Source organism: Tripterygium wilfordii, chromosome 3 (assembly GCF_013401445.1).
Source record: "Tripterygium wilfordii isolate XIE 37 chromosome 3, ASM1340144v1, whole genome shotgun sequence".
In the NCBI taxonomy this organism is placed as follows: Eukaryota; Viridiplantae; Streptophyta; class Magnoliopsida; order Celastrales; family Celastraceae; genus Tripterygium; species Tripterygium wilfordii.
Genome location: NC_052234.1, coordinates 11,336,864 through 11,343,415, shown reverse-complemented (window position 1 = coordinate 11,343,415; position 6,552 = coordinate 11,336,864).

The window sequence follows — 6,552 nt, the reverse complement described above, 5'->3', positions numbered from 1 at the left end:
AATGGCAAACAACTAGAAACATTGCCTAATTTATGCATGCATTTAAGGTAATGGAATCAATAATATATTCTCCTTGATATCCTCCTTAACATGTTCCTTGATATTGTTGAAAAGGTGTTAAAGGGATAAAAATCCCACATCGATTGTTGAGGGGCTTGGTGTCTAGTTTATAAGCTTGCCCAAGTCTTCAACCAATTGTCCAGCCTTTTCCAGGAAGGTGGGCTGGGAACTGCCACGGCCCAATGGGCTGAGATGGTGGGGAGGCTGGCTCTAGGTTGTGCCATCGTGAGATTTTCTACATGGTATCGGAGCAGGTGTGCTCGTCCCCGATGAAAAAGTCCACTCGTTGGGCCTTGGGCTTTGATACCCAGTCCACGAGTGCGGGGGAGTGTTGAAAAGGTGTTAAAGGGATAAAAATCCCACATCGATTGTTGAGGGGCTTGGTGTCTAGTTTATAAGCTTGCCCAAGTCTTCAACCAATTGTCCAGCCTTTTCCAAGAAGGTGGGCTGGGAACTGCCACGGCCCAATGGGCTGAGATGGTGGGGAGGCTGGCTCTGGGTTGTGCCATCGTGGGATTTTCTACAGATATCCTCCTTAATATCCTCCTTAACATCCTCCTTAATTTCCTCTTTAATAACAGGTATAAAAAGGATCCCTGATTCCGACATTTGAGAATGCAATTTAGCAAGAATCCCAGCTCCTGCATAAGCACGATGTGAATAATTACTGAAGCACATATGACCTTGAATAGACGAACATATTTTTCAGACAAGTGAAATTTACTCTAATGACTCAACAATCTAAAGAAATGTCTGATCTAAAACTTGCGCACGAAGCTTTTGAAAAATGAGTTCTACCAGAATTGGCAGTCGAACTGCCTATGGAAACTAGCAAGGGTTTTTTCCTGCAACTCCCCATCGAAAATAAGTGACTTAAGCTGAAGATGGAGAACAAAAACCTAACTATGTAATTACTGTGAGCTCTATCCAGAGAAAACCTCGATGTGAAAATGATGATCCCAAGGGAATTAACAACTTCAAATAGATCCTCTCTAGTCTAAACCTGGTTTCAATAGGAAAATTACAGGCAAATGCCCGCAAAATAGATCAACTCGCTGTATTATATTATTTGTACTTAAAAAATAGACCTTAATTGGGCTTTAGCTTCAAAAAGGCCCAATTAGAAACACCCACTAAAGTCACAGGACTCAGGACAGGACCGGGAGCCCATTTGTTTATGTATGGGCCAAAGATTTTAAATCAAGCTGAATACATGGTGGTGGGCTAGATTCTGGAAACACACGCGGTTGAGCAATTGGGATGGGCCTGAAATCAAATTTTGAGATTTGATATCCTGAACTCAAATAGATCGATTACATTTTATTTTTTGGGCCTATGCAACAGACTCTGTTTAGTCCAATGAGCCAAGCCTATGGGGTGTTCCACTAGGACTAGCTATATCAAAACGATTCACACAAAAAAAATCTCCCGTAGAGGTGATAACCCGAAAGGGCGCTTCCAGAAAAAATTAGGTGCATTGAAAAATCGAAAGGGCAGTGTACCTCAATAGGGATGAAAGATACCCTCTATTGGGACGGCGACAATGTAGTAAGAATCCAAAGTGGTTGGTTATTAAGGAATCATCGGAGGACAGTTCAGTTAGTGGTCAGATCAGGTTTCTTCGTCATGGTCATGGTCATGTTGAGCTCAACACGTGCTAATAGGTGTTCACAAGACTGGGGCAGTGTAATATCTCTCTCGCATTTTCATTTTTCTGGCCTTAGGGAGATCTTCAATATCTTGATAGTTTGCTTCCTATCTTTATTGAACATGATAAACTGGGCAGTTTGGCCTCCATCCAAAACTCCACCTACTCATATATTTCCTATATCGTTTTCAGGAGTCTTGGACATTTCGCTAATTTTCCTTTCATCTTCATTACACATATTAAACTGGGGTAGTTTTGGCTTCATCAACTTGTGTATTTTCTTCTTTTTATCTTAATAAAATCATGATCCATGACATTTATCACATTTTATTTATTTCAATTTCATCTCCATTCTTCTCGTGAACATGAGCATACATGTTTTCCTGCCATACACACAAGATTTTCATTGAAAAACGGGTATCATAGAAATATGGGTGCGAATATCAATAGGACAAACAAGGCTTAAAAGCTCTTTATTGATTATTTCTCCATCCAACAAAATGATCATATGGTAGGACACACGCGTAAAATAGGCAATGCCTTGATTAATTAACAGTCGGAATTCCAAAAGTATTCTATCATTCTCCCATTTCTTTGGCGGAAAACTGGCCCGTTAGAATTAGGAGTCACGTGCCAATCACAATAAGAGCAATCGTATCCGACTTTGAAGACATCGAGATAATGACACTGGTCATCCCACATGAATCTGCAAAAGAATAATGTAGTATTCCAAAAATTCACTCTAAAATGGAAACTGAAGTTCTCTGTGTATTGGAGGTTATGCCAACCAAGGTCGTCATCGCCGGACTGACAATGAATGGTAAGATTGGATCCAGGACCCAAATCATTATTAATTATGACTCTGACGGCTAGATTTGTATCACAGAAACTCACAATCAACAGAAATTGTATTAGTAGCAACAGATAAGTATTCATGGTTTTAGGGTTACTAATCAATATTGATACTCTTTTTAGTTGTATGTGTATTGTATTTATAGATAAAAAATACATCTTTTCAACTATGGTATAAAATTAAAATGCATGCTTATCTAAATTGTATATAGACGTTGATGTGTCATTTGGTTAATCCAGCTTTTTAGGAACAAAGGTTTTCCTTTTGTCAAGAATGCCTATGTTTAGACATTTGGTTAGTGGAATTTTTGGAATTTAGTATTTCAAGAAAAGCTACATTCCTCCTAAATGAAGAATTCTCATTTCCTCCCAAAAGGGGAGCCATCATTGGAATGCTCAATTATTTTTAATTAAATATGTATAATGTCATTTTGAAAAACACACAAGTTTTACAATATTCCGCAATTATGTATTTTAAATATGTCATTTTTTATTATTATTTTATTGTTCATTCACCAAATTTGATCACATAAAAATAAAAAAATATTTTTTTTTATTTTTTATTTTTACTGTTTTTAAGTTAAATATTCAAAATTAAATTTGCGAACCAAGCTAGTCATGAATTTGCATCTTTGCAATTTTGGTATCTTATGTATCAATTTTCGACTGTAAAATAATATAGTTTTGTTGTCGATATTAATTTTTACCTTATAATCATCCTTCAAAAAGAGTACATAAAATATTACTATATTATACTTTTGTCCTAACCATTACACTAAAGAGGATATACTTTTATAATATTAAAAGGGCCTCACTTAACGAAACCTGTCTATATTACTTTTATAATATTAAGATGGTCTTACCCAAAGTGAGCTATTTAAATATTAAAAAAATTGAAAATTTTTGTTCCCTGGGCCGGCTTGCTTTGGGTGTTTTACCCAAAGGTTTGCCCTGGCCCTTAGAGGTTAGGGAGGCCCGGCCCAACAGGCCGCTAAACATTTTACATTTGGGCCAACCATATTTTGAAATAGAGCCCAAAATGGTAAGGACATCCATTTGAAAAGGTCAGCTCCAGTTAGGCACTAGAGAATGGACATCAACAAAGCCACCCGTGTGGGGTTTGTGGTAGGTGTTGAAATTGCGAGTGAACAACTTCGTATTAACAAATGGAAAGACATGCTTGTTGTCTTCCTAAAAATTAATTAAATTAGGTGGAGATGGCTGCTGGTAGGGAAAAAAGATATTTAAGGGCAAACTGGCAACCGAGAAAAAATATACAGAAAAAATTATATTTAATTTATATTAAATATACAGAAAAAATTAACAAAAAAAGAAGTGACAAATGCCATCGAAGCTGGCCCGCTTCACCAAACAGGACCTAAAATTTTTACCTAATAATTATTACCAAACATGCTAACAATATTTTGAAACTAAAAAAAGCATGCATGACACTGCCGTTGACTACATTGTCTACATATATATGTACAGACAATGCATACTGCACTGTCTCTATATATGTATACTTACATATATATATATATATATATATATATATATATATATATATATATATATATTATTGTTGTCGATAAACATGCATGACATCTTGCTAAACTTTCTACCATAAGCCAGACCAAGCTCAGATGCCACGTACGTTTATCGACATCAATAAATAGGGAAGAGAATTTCTAACCACACCCACCTTATTTATTTTATTAACCCACCCAATTCCCTACTCTATCTCTTTGAAATGACCCATGAAATGACCCATTTTAGTATTTCTTCAATTTTCAACAAAAAAAGAGGTTTAATAAAGACAATCAATTCACTGTGGTCTAGTAGTTGTTATAACTTATAATTACATTCTTAGTTAAAAGAAAATTAATTAAAAAACAAAGATGGAATTTCGGGCCGGGTCGGGCTTTGGCCCCTAGAGCCAAGCATCATTCACGATCAGCGATTACACGAGCGAGTTTATCACACGACATAACAAAACAAAAGAAAAATAACTGGAACGACGGGCGAGTTTATCACACGATAGAACAAAACAAAAGGAAAATAATTGAAACGACGTCATTTCGCTCATCCAAACGTTGGAAAAAAACCAAAACCAGTCTCGAGAGTATAAAAAAAACACATCCAACTCCATATATATTAATTTATAGTGTATTATAAATTAGGGGTCCAACCTTTAACATATCGATCGAACCTCGAAAACCTTGAACCTTTTGCCGACACAGTTTGATGCACGAGTCGATTTTAAAAACTATGGTACATATATATATTGCAGGGTTGGTTGGGAGACAGACCCATCCCTGCCGCACCACATCAAAGTTTCGAATCAGGGAAATATGCTCGGGATGGGTATAAATTGTCATCCCTATCATGTATCATGACATGTGTACGTGTGTATTAAACATAAGAACACCATATATATATCTACATCACCATCAACAATTAATTGCAGAATAAATGTTATAGTTAGTTATACGCAATTGTGCTCTTAATAAAAGCACTATTCACCAACCGCTCTTAATAAAAGCACTACTCATCAACCACTCTCCTAGTCTCCGTACATATATAAAGCATCGCCGAAACAAGTCCAAGATTTTTTTAAGTAAATATCATTATCAGTGAAATATTTTTATTTTATTGTTATGTGCTACTAACTTGAGTTGCTTGAATATATTATAGATGAATCCAGGAAATCAGGTTGCGTACGTATCAAAAGTTACAATATTGGAGATGGTGACCCGAGCTGTGGGGTATGGTTTCCCGACCTACCATATGGTAGTGGAGCCACTTGAGGCTTACATGCAGTTAGAGGTGTTGCTGCCAAGTGGTGCCGTGGATGAGCCGGAACCCAGGCTCGAGGTTAGGGAGAGGTTGGACCTCAATGTGGACTATGTGAGGGAAGTGTTAGCCGAGCGAATGTTGGAGAGGATATGTGAGCATGGTGGCTACAAGATTGGAGATTTTAACTTGAATAGGATGGAGGACTATGGTAGGGCATTTGGAGACATGAGAAGGAGGATCTCTAACCTCACAAAACAAGTGGACGTGATGGTGGCAAGCAGGAGGAGGAATGCGGCCACTTTGGAGGAAATGAGGCAACAAAGAGATGTTGCTGAGCGAGATTTATCGCGTATTGATAAAGAAAATAATGAGCTTAGGGCGAGGGTGTCCCAATTGGAGCATGAGTTAGATATCATACGTTATGGTGAGAGTGTGAATGAAACAGACCCTAGTGAGGAGAGTGGGTTTGTTTCAACAACCCAAGGGTAGAAGGCCTTTATTTTAATCTTTTAAGTATTTTAGTTAAATCGTTATGACTATATTACATTTTCTCTAGTTTCCGTGCATGACAAAGTGAAAAATCCCTATCATGGGATAAGGTATCATGAGGGTACAAGATGTTGTATAAACTAGTACTATTTTGTGAACTGTTGTAGTCGTTTGTCTTTAATGGATTTCCATAACTATGTTCAAACGGGCTATGAAGTGTTTGCTTGATAGGTTAAGTTCTATGACTATTATTGTTAAAATAAATATAAGAATATGAGTTGTGGTAGTCTCAATGAAAGAAAGTATTGTAGAAATTTTCTTCGTAAATTTTAGGCTAAGCCATACTTTATACCCTCAAAGTTGTACGCTTTTTTTGTTTTTGTCCTTGAAGTTTAAAATTTACCCCAAATATCCTTAATGTTTCAAAAAGCAAGTGTTTTCTATCCTGATTTCCCTTTGCCGGCGAGTGAGTGCCGGATTTTGCTTATGTGGCTACCGGAAGGACAGGTGGCTTGACACATGTGATTTTCGGTCAAAAAAGTCAACTCAGGAAATGCGGTAATTACCAAAACACCCACCAAATAGTAAAGAAATCATTAACAATTAATTATATAGGAAAATTATTAAAAAATGATAACCATAGATATTATCGACAAAAAGGGTCAATTGTTGTAAAAAAAATCGTTCCTATTAACTCAATAATTTCC